Raw genomic sequence first — 12,256 nt, forward strand, 5'->3', positions numbered from 1 at the left:
CAACAACAAATAAAAAAATGTGGGTAGACCTGGAATTAATGGTACCCAAGACAACCTCAGGAATTATTTTATTCACCCTCTCGATTCCAGTAGAAAGATTTTTGCTTTTTCTGATTTCGTACACATTTTTAAGTGTGTACGCAACCGTCTTTATAATAGCAAAACTCTGCTTGTAAGTATTAAATAAGTTGATGTACTTTTTTTTTAAAATTCTGAGATTAATTGTTTTGTAAACTTTCTTATTTTTAGTTACATCCAGATACAGAGAATGTATCTTAGAATTATTATAAAGAGGTGTTTAAAGAAGACAGTGGCGGTAAAATGATTTTGTCATGGGGGGGGGGGGGATACGGCTAATTGTTTAACTTATGCATTATTTTATCATTAAAAATATAATTTATGGTTATGTCTAATATCAATTTATAAAATTATGGTAAATACAAACTTTATTTATAACGTAGGTATACACACTGAATCACGGACATTCCCCCCGACCATTAATTTATTAATTTTTAATGCTTAAAATATAAAATATATGCTTATTTTTTTTAAAATTTTTTTTTTTGAAGTAGTTCAGTGGATCGAACAAATAGATTTATAACCTATTATATTTATGAAAAAAAAAAATGTTTATATTATGTTTTAAATTAAAAAAAAAATAATTTCTTATTAAATAATAGAATTATTAAATTCAATATTATTAGTCAATAATAAACTTTGAAAAAAAATTTGGGGAAAAATGTCCACATCAAAAATATATCGGGGGGGGGGGGGGGGGGGAAATATCCTACTACACCGAAAACAATCAGGGCCCCTGATTAACTGCACAATGAACAGCCACCCACACAGCATATACATATTTATTTAAAATTAAATAAATATTTGAAAATAAATATCAATTATTAATAAATATTTAATTTTCGTTGGTGATAAGTTATTAAATATTTATTAATGACTATTAAATATTGTTTGAACCGTTTCGGTAAACTTTAATAAATATTAAAAATTAATATTTAATGGTAATTTATCACACAGCATATATATATTTATTTAAAATTAAATAAATATTTGAAAATAAATATCAATAATTAATAAATATTTAATTTTCATTGGTGATAAGTTATTAAATATTTATTAATGACTATTAAATATTGTAAAACCGTTTCGGTAAATTTTCATAAATATTGAAACTTAATATTAAATGGTAATTTTTCATATGTATTAAATAAATACAATTTAATCAAACAAAAATTTATATAAAATTTTTACTTAATATTGTATTATTTTAAATATATATATAATACAGCCTATTATGATATGTAATTATATTCATATTAGGAACATAGAAGAGTGATTCAACATAATATAATATTACAATTCAGTGGCGCTAATTTCCTTAAGCAATAGGCACTTGCCGCTCCACCGCAAAAAAAAATAAAATAAAAAACTTAGTTGTGTATGTGTAGTGTCTGTTGGATCTGTGTAGTTGATATAGATTTTTTACTTTTATAATTACATTGGTGCTATAATATTGTATGAATAACTAAAAAAAATTAGTTGATGGCAACTGGTAAATTTTTTAAGTTTGGCCCCCCTAAAATAAAGGATTTTTGCCACTGAATATAATAGTATAAAAGTATAAAAGTAATATAAAAGTATACAATTAACCACAATTAAGACGATAAAAATATTGAGAGTATTTTTTAATTTTAATTACTGAATTATGAGTACACTGAGAAAAATCAGAAGTCTAAAATAACTTCATTCTACATCTACTTTGATGTTTACACTTTTTTTAAATAATGTATGAAAACGTTATTTTAAGAATCATATACATTAAAAATTAAATATATATTTTATAACAATGTTTTTTAAACTATTTATGTTCAGTAAACTAATGTAAATCTTTTGTAAGCCTCTTGATATTGAATGGTGCTTGAGCAAGAATATATTTGATTATGTCTTCCATTTCACTTTGTGAGACTTGTTTAAATTTTGCTTGAGTTTTGACAGCATCTGAAAAACCATTATAATAGTGAATATTAGTTATTACTACAATAATAACATAATTACGTATTGTAACCAAATAGATACAATACATCAAAAACACTTTTTAAAAGTTAATCGATTAATACATTAACTTCATATATTAAGTGGATGAGCCTATTGGTATAAATAACTGCAGATTATAACTTTATAAAGAATGAAGATATTTTTTTCTCATAAAATGGATTTAAAATGAAAATAGCTTGGTCGCTAGCAATTATAGATGGTGAGGTAATTATATGCTTTGTAACTATGACACCAAATTAGTCGCCAGTACAACTATACCTACTAAATTATATGTTATGCAAAATTAAATTAAAAAAAATTTAAAACTTGAATAAAATAAAATTTGAGGAGCTTATAGTCGTAGTAAATGTAATGTTGAATTAATTTTTTTTCTCTGATAATATAGGTTATCATCATAATATTATAAAATATTTATAACATTTTAAATGTATACATACCAAATATAACTGAACAAGTTGTCAAGGTTGAAAATTTCTTTTTTCCTTTTTTTCCTGTGTATGAAAAGTCTTTAAGCAATTCATCTTTAAATAATTTACCCATGAGCCTTTTAACCACAGCCTTGACATGTTTACCGCCTAAATAGGATAGTTGACTTACCTATATAATAAAAATGCATAAAAATTGAATAATTCTTAATTTATTTTTATTTTGGAATTGAATATTATAATATAATTCCTTACTAAATTAATGCGGAATGTACTATCTTCAGAAATTCGTTCTTCAAATATTTCAAGGTCTTGTGAGTTATCTAGTGGTAATGAATAACTACCCGTCACGTCTGTTATTGGTGTAGATGACTTATTCATAGTATGAGACAAGTCAGATGATGACTGCATTTTTTCTAAAATACTTTCCATTACATCATATCTTTGAGTAAGATCTCTTTGATTATTTACAATTCTTCTTAATTCATGTTTTATGAAAGACAGAGTATGGAGAACTTCTTTTTGAAAATCTTTACCTATTCATGATAAATAAGAAAAATATAATTATATTAACGAAAGGGATATAAATAACGAGCTAAATTAGAAACATATTAACAGCATAATCACATAAAAGTAAACTAACCAAGTTCAGTAGGTGTAATAAGACCTTCTGAAGTTACTACCAATGATCTAGACGCCGGCGGTGTTGCAATTATTAATTGTGGACTTTTGTTATTTGCTAAAAACAATGTATTGAGTGTTAACAAGTTTTAATTTTTATAATAAAATTATATTTACTATGTTTGATTTCAGCCAGTGAATTAGGATTGTCATTGTTGTTACTACCAGCTGTATAATTATTTTCATTATTAGTATCATCACCACTGATTTTATAACCTATCAAAAATTAAATATAAGATTTTCATTAGTATATAAGTTATGATTTTATAGCTTAAAGAACATATTAGGAAAATTGAATTTATAAATTGTCAATATTTGCTTAAGATACACCAATAGAATGCTGAGTTTAAGAGATCATTAAAATAAAATAAAATATGATACAATTCTATACATTTTTAAACATAAAATATTTAAATCAATACTTATAAGTTATAATATTATAATAAAAATAAAAAAAAATAAAAAAACACACATCATTGTAAAATCAATACATTCATCGTTCCACTCAGAATCTAAAATTTAGAAGCACAATCCTTTAATATTAGCAATAGGTATTGGACAGAAATCTGAATACAATATTGGCATTGATGACATAATAAATTGAAACATTCAAAATATTAAAACCAGTGATTAGGCGTGTGGAATTGTAAAAAAACTTTTTAATTGATTGTATTTTGTTTGTTATTTTTTTTTTCATGTATTCACTAATTATCTACTTGCAGTAATATAAACATTTTTCTCATTTATAATAATAATATAATTGTATTTTTTGATATTCAATTTTAATGGTCACGTAGGTACCTAATTTCAATTTAAAACAACATTAATAGTTTGCTTTATGTCCTAGCATTTATTTAACAAGACAGTTGACATAGCTTGTAGTAAACAACAGTGACTTTCTAAAGTAACATCTAAATGTTAGAGGTTTACATATTTCCATAAAAAGTTACAGGTGTTTATATTGTAATACAGAATACTATGAGAAAAGAGTCACAATTAATATTAGGTAAGTTGTAAGTAGATATATATATATTACGTAGTGCGTAAATATTAAAATTTTTGCAATTTGCCTCCCCAGCCATTGTCTAGATACGCCTATGCATATACCACACGCATAATAATTACACTTATAAATGCAAAAGCGAGCAACAATAAATAAAATTCTACACGACAGATAATATTATTATATATAGGTATATAACTATATTTCATTTTCATACATTTTAATATAATTTTTCGTTATTTGATGGTAGGTACGCTAAGTAAATCCCTTTTTAAAAAAGAATGCATTTTTATTGACATTAAATAATATTTGGTTTATTTGATATTAATAATAATATAAAGAATAATTTTGCACATACCATTTATTTGTATGCATTAGGTGCTTATATTATATCATAATTAGGTAGTCACTAATAAAATAAAATTCCATACATGTAAAATAACGTATACAATTTGAATATGCAAAAAAAAAACAGTTATTTGTTCAAATTTAGTGCGACATGAAAATTTTCAAACAGTGCACGTGGTACGTAAATATTAAAAGGATGAGAACCGCTGGTATATAATATAGTATAATATAATATTATGTTAGTTTTTATACCATTCGAACAGTAATATTAGGTACATTCTTACACCAGCCGTTAATCTGTAGAATAAAATTATAGTATATTTTATTGTACAAATTATTGAAATATAAAATGTATTATATTGTGTATTACAACAGTGAGCAATAATACAATCTGTTTGCTTATTAAAAATACTTTCAAAAAGTATTTGAGTACCTCTACCTATAGTATTTAATAAACTGTTAAAAGATTGTGTTTAAAATATTCTCCGAATAATGATTTTACTTATGTACTTAAAATATAAGTATTAAACACTATTTGTTTTTATCAATTAGTATTTACCTACATTTTACTAACCGACATGTTATGGGTTTTTTTTTAACAAACATTTCCTCTTTTTAATATCAGTGAAGCTTTGTTTGAGAGTTTTGACCGTGGAATTTAAATTATTTACACAAATAGTTAAAAAATAATAATCATAAATCATCTGTGCGACTGTGCGTCGATATATTTACAATATTTTCCCATGCCAAAATAATTCCCATACATTTCCATAAATCCACCCCTGAAAGCTTGTATCAAATGCTATTTATTTATAGTTTCTAAACTAATCGAACAGTAATCTTACATTTTTATACCGACCGCTTATCTGTGGTAGGGACTCCATTAAGTGTGCGTGAGTGTGGATTGACCCTCCCCCCTAGAGCCTTTATAACATTCATATACAAGAAAATTATAGTTTCTTTTATAAACCGTACAAAAAAAAAACCTATCTAAGTACCTACTGCCTACATTTTATTTTATTACAAACAAAATAAATGTAATATTTTGAATAAATTCACTTTATAACTACCCAGAATTTTTTTTGGAAACATGTATTTCAACGAGTTAAGAAAAATGGTGCAAAATTAATTTTCGTAAATCATTATTTTCGAATTTATAACAATCCAAAGTTTGCGATTCTAAGTTTATATACGCATACGCACAACATTGTACCTATACTTCACTACCATACTTATAGAGAATTTTGATTTTTTTTTCTTTACGTATTTTAACGAGTTAATAATTATGGTGAAATTACAATTTGCACAATCAAAGAGTCATCTTATTTCTACAATAAATTAAATTAGGATATTAAAAAATAAAACAAACATTTTTTTGACTAAATCAAAATATTATTTATTTACACCTCCTAATCAGTATTTTGACTATCTTGTTTAACGTACCTATGTAGTTAAGCAGTGCCATAGCTACGGGGGGGGGGGGGGGGCTTAACTAAAGCAGCTTAAGTGCTTGTAATATATTATATTATTATTATGAGGTAACTACTAAACTCAGTTCTATAAATTACAGCAAACGCTGTTGTATAAATTTGATAACCATGATATAACAGGTACAACTAGTTCTTCATGATAGACAATATTATTATTTAATTATTTAGTATTTATTTATTTATTTGTTAATCTAATATTCTAAGTTTAATGTTTTGTTTTTAAAATGATAAGTGTTTTTTTAAATTTTTATATGTGTCTGTCATCACCTTTTAGGACAGTAAAAATGTTTAAGATTTTCTTCAACACCATCTTTTCTGATAGTAAAGTGAATCTAGTTGGTGCTCAGTGAGTGGGGGGTGGTGGTCAAAAGTAAAAATTTCCCAGTATTTTTCAAAAGCATCGGGAAAAACGGTGAAAAATTAAGGGAAAACATGAATATTTATGCAAATTCGGTTTTGTTTTTGGCACAATTTTTTTTATATGCAATTAAACTTAAAAGTTCGATTTTTGACAACAGTTAGGTACCAATTAAATTGAAAATTTAAAAATGGTTTTGTACTTAAAAGTTTATAAAAATTTCAATTTTTATAGCTGAAGATTGAATATTTAAAACAAGGTAAAACGTAATTAGGTTATTCTAGAACCAAAAATTCTAAAAAATCTAAAAAGACTGTTTTATTTTATAGTTATTTTATTTTCAAATTTTTACGAAATTACATACTAAGTAACTTATAGTAATTTATACCTATAGTTAGGACTCTTATCTATATGAGTAAATTGAAAATAAAAGAAAATAGTTTTAGATAGGTATTGAAGTATCTTTTTTTAAGAAAGCACAGGCTTAAATCGACAGTAAAGAATTAAAAATGTAATGTTATAACTTCACTGGTGGCAAAGCGCAGAAAATATAATGGGAGTTTTAAAATTTAATATTCTTAAATATGATAGAATGAACCAACTCACTATTATTTAAAAATCCGGTAGTACCCTAGCCCTAGCAAATATTTGAGCCCCCCTCACGAAAAAAGAGTATATAGGTACTATATTATTGTATTGTATACACACAATGACATTTTTAAATGTAATTTTTTTTAAATTAATTTAACTCACTGTTGGACAACAAGCCTAATAGTAAAATGAATTACTCTATAATCAAAATAATATCATCAAAATATACTTGGTAATATTATGGGCTGATTGACCGTCTTCCCCCAGTGTCGTTTTTTGTATACAATGATTTTATATAATTTAATTCAAATTTAACACCATCCATTACATAGTGATCCATTTGCAATTAGTTACTGTACAGCAGAGCGACACCTACGTACCCGCTTTATTTCTTGTATTTGTAGGTAGGTAGTACAAAAAAAAGAAATTATTAGGTAGTTACAAAATTGTGTATCAGGGTTAGCGAGTGGTTAGTTAAATACAGAATTTGCAAACTTGCAAATTCTCTTGCAAAGACTGTATGTACTACATGTTTACGTAGTCACGTAGATTTTAATAGGGGACATAAAGTCACAAACTGATAGCCATATAACTCAATAAAACTATAGTCTGTGAACAGAAAACAATATTTTGATTATTATCAGTTTATTAATATTAATAAAGGCGTTTGAGTATTGTAACGTTATGCGTACATTCGGGCTTTCGTGTTTCTTTTCAAATTTAAAGATTATCGACTGGAAATGGCGCCATATGGTAAGAGATGTGACCATGATAATATAATATAATAGTGACTCTTTCGAGACCCCTCGTTATAATGTGGACCTATAGCCGAGACAGAAGGGCCAACAGAATTATTTTAAAAGCCATTTACAAAATAATAGTTGTTTGAATTCCACAGAAAAAAATGAAAACCTGTACCAAAAAAAAAAAATAATATATATATATATATCCTCACAAATATTTCCAATATACGTCGTACAAAGAACACTCAAGACTACATGGTCATATATATGTATGTACATTATAATTTATTGCTACAACCCTCGCCAGCACACACACACACACACACACACACACACACATACAGTTATATATATATATATATATATATATGTATATAATGTAGCCGGTGCAACATTCCTAACCGCGAGTGTAGGCAACATTATATTATTATCGTACCACGTTTTATATTCGAAGGTCACAACAGTCCAGAGTGCGAGGGGTGAAAATATATCGTTTCAGTGGTTCGTAACGTGGTGTCATTTGTATTAAAATAAATTCTGATGTAATATATTTGTATATATACACTTCAAACTAAAGAATCTTCTTTCGACTGATGCGGTGTTTCGTGTATGACACGATCGCGTTATCTCGCCCATAACGACGTCCGACAATTAACTCCTAGAATTAAAAATATATTTTGGGCATACCCGAAATCGGTAGACGACTTTTAAAATAGGGCCAAAATCCCAGAAAATTATGGGCAATAGACATTAAATTTCAGAACCTTCTCGTTCATGCACTGTAAACGAACACTATGTACTATCTATTGTTTGAGTTGCATAGGTACCGCGGACATTTTGTACGTTGTAAACAAATTTATAAAAATCGATCGCGGAAATTTTGTACGATATAAATAATCCAGGAAATATATTTTACAAGATGAGATAAAATTAAATCGCTCAAAACTTTAGATCGCGAATTGTGATCGCAATCAGTATGATACATGAATTTGGCAAACTACATAGTACAAACTGAAAGCGGTTTTAATTTTTTATAGGTGACCAAACAAAGTGTCCTACATGCTACTACCTTCATATACACCAATCTAAATAAATAAATTCATTTTTTGACGTAATATGGGGAAATCACTGTCACCGTGTCGGTCCGACCCAACAACAGGTAGGCGGCCACTCATTACGGTAATGATAAAGTAAATCTAACAACGTAAAAATTGTATGCAAAACAAACGAAACGATATTAAAAAGTAGTTAGTTTAGATCAAAAATACTTGTTTCGGAGACCTAAGCAGGGTTTTATTTAATACTAAATAATATACTGCTAGTTATATAAAGTTCAGATTTTTTATTACATTTTTTAAATAATAATAACTATAATTGTAACTCTTTTGATAGTAAATATTTCGAAAAACGTCTATGTGCAACCGTAAATAGTTAATAGTCTTCTAAACATTGTTTTTGATAATTTTCATAACAAGTATTTTTACTCTAAAATCAATTTTTAGTTTTTATTGATATTTCGTTATTTTGCATAGATATGTAAATATGTTTTTACCGCGATATTGATTGGTGTAGCATCCTCTTTATAATAGGTCATAGGTACCTACCTATAAAACCTACCTACCTATACCCATTGATTATAAATATTAAATACTATTAAATGCTACATAGTATTTATAATCAATGATACTATAACCTATCAACAATGTACAACATCATTAATATACCAAAACAATTTATATTGGTTACGTAAAGGGTTCAAATAAAATAATGTTGGATATACTTAAGACTGTGTTAGTTATAGTTTTTTCTGAAATAAATTTTATATAAAAGCGGGTAAGTGGATGTCGCACTGCTATACTGTAGGTTAATTATGGGTCACTGTACTGGATGGTGTTAAATTTGAATTTCATGATATAAACCTATTGTACTTATGCAAAAAACGAAAAACGGCTAGGTTCAATAAAATCGTTATTACTGGTTTTAATACGTAATTTCGTCCAAAATTGAATTTTAAATGTCTGTAATAAATACTGTATTCGTATATTTCTTAGATTTTTTGGTAACAGATTGAACTATTTATGAGAATCTTGGCTTTAAATTTTTAACCCTTAGTCATACAAATTTATAATTCTTAATTATAATAAATTTGAAAATTGACGAGTTTTTGATTAATGTTAAAGATTAGTGAAAAAAAAAGTGTGCCTATGTATTTTTTTAATCACTCTAGTAACAATATAAGCCTTGTATTAAATGTTCACACTATTTGGCACATCGAATACAATTTTATAGACATTTATAGAAAAAACTAAAAAAAATTGAAATTTTAAACTGTTCGTAATAACTCAATACGAGTCAAAATATTATGAAAATGTTATCATGAATAGGCATTGATAAAATAAATATATAATGTAAATTTCAAGTATTTAAATTTATTTATTTTTTAATTACAACAAAATAAGAAAATTGCTACACGAGAAATCGAATGAATATCTAATGTAAAAATTTGAACTTCACATGCTCGCATACAAATTTAATTTGACTTTCCAGTAGAGATTTTTTTTCATAAACGTAGATAAACTTATAATGAATCTTGTTTATCTACGTTCATGAAAAGAAAATTTTTTTATGAATTTCTAATAATTTGCAAATTTTCGTCATTTATACGTATTTTGTACCGGTATATTAGGACCCTAGTATTAAAATTTCAAGCTTTTGGCCCACCAAATTAAAATTTATTGGCATCTATATAGAGGAAAAAACTAAAAAAATTGGAGTAATAAATTTTCGTAAACAGCTTAGAACTATAGACATAATATTTAGAAAATTGTATTGTGCATTTAAAATGCTAATAGAAACAGCATTTAGTTAAAATTGCATATACCTATTTAAAGTAATTTTTTTTAGAATTAAGTACATCAAAATCGATTATGTCGATTTTGATGTTTAAATTTGATCTTCCCCAATGCACAAATAAGATTCACTTTCCTATCAAACAAGATACTGAAGTTGAAAATCGAAGTATTATTATTTCGACTACTTGTCGTGACACAGACACAAGCATAAAAAAAAAACTCACCATACATCGTTGTAAAATCAATACATTTAACCCAACTCAGAATATAAAATGATAATATATTGATATTAAAATTGTATATTTTTTATATTATTGCACCATATCTGTTTAATCGTCTTCGGGTTTTTCTTTTTTTTTTTTTGACCTTATAGTTTCAATTTTAAATAGGTACTATACCTACTAGTTTTACATTTTTACGATTTCATAATATTGCTATATTATTTTAAATTTTGATTAGTTAGGTTTGATTCTATATTGCTTTTACATATTAAATAATGTATTGCCTAGAGTTAAAGGATAATAACTAAGAGTATCTACACTACATACATATACATCGGTACATGTTTATGTCTTGTTTCTATTGAATAAAGTTGACATCAATGTCGATGTCAATCTGGTATTAGATATGAGGAGACGAGGATTAAACTGTAGGTAACTTTTTTATACGTGTAAAAAAACAAGTTTCAAAGACCGCAATTATTTTTTGAATAGGTTATTTATTGATACATTTTTTTAAATTTATAATTTAAACGACAGAATCGCAATTTACAACACTTTTAGTGATGAATAATAAAGGACGGTGTGTACTGAAATATGAAATGTACTCGCGAGTTTCAAGAACTACGGCCAATATACAATAAGGCACGAGACCACTTTTTTGGATAATGTGTTTTTACAGTAATATTAATCTTATAATTAGAATAACAAGGACTACAAAAAAAGGTGGGTAAGTGGATGTCGCTCTGATGTATACAGTAGGTTAGAAGTGGGTAATGGATAGTATTAAATTTGAATTCAATGATATATTATCACTGTATAAGAAAAACGAATCTGAGTGGAGACTGTATGTCAGTCTAGGTATACGATATATTATATACTTATGTATGGTATTAAAAAAAAAAAATTGACCAATAATAGCTGGTATCTATAACAAATTCCAAATTAATCATATCACAATATCCATTAGGTACTTATAACGCGTTATACATAAACTAAAAATCGTAGTACTATCATAGATATACAGGGTGTTCCAAATTTCATGTGACAGCAGATTTCAGCATGATCTACTTAAATTAGAAAAAAATGACCTATGTGAAAACCTCTTTGAATCATATACTCTAAACTAATTTGATATTAATTATTTTTTTTATTAATTAAAAAGGGGAGATTTTAGGGGTAACTTTTAAAATTCAAATGGGAACCTATATTTTTGAAATATGATTCATATAGGATTTTTTTTTTAACGAATTTTGACGTATCATTCATAATTATGGGTTGATAATTAAAGAAGTTATTTACATTAGAATTTTGTATTTAATTTGTAAAAATGCCATCAATGAATAATAATAATAATATACTTAGTGCTTCTGTTATACGCCGATTCATTGTTGTACCTACAAGTTACAACCTTAATAATCTGTACGTTATCTAACTACCAATTTACTAGTAATAAAACGTGTATTTGGTATCT

The 12,256-nt window shown here is 26.3% G+C and overlaps 1 pseudogene; it reads left to right on the top strand.

Moving 5' to 3' along the window:
* The first annotated feature begins 7,653 nt into the window (after positions 1-7,653).
* Positions 7,654-12,256, top strand: part of LOC107884499 — a 13,629-nt pseudogene continuing 9,026 nt past the window's right edge.

Source organism: Acyrthosiphon pisum, chromosome X (genome assembly GCF_005508785.2).
Source record: "Acyrthosiphon pisum isolate AL4f chromosome X, pea_aphid_22Mar2018_4r6ur, whole genome shotgun sequence".
NCBI lineage: Eukaryota > Metazoa > Arthropoda > Insecta > Hemiptera > Aphididae > Acyrthosiphon > Acyrthosiphon pisum.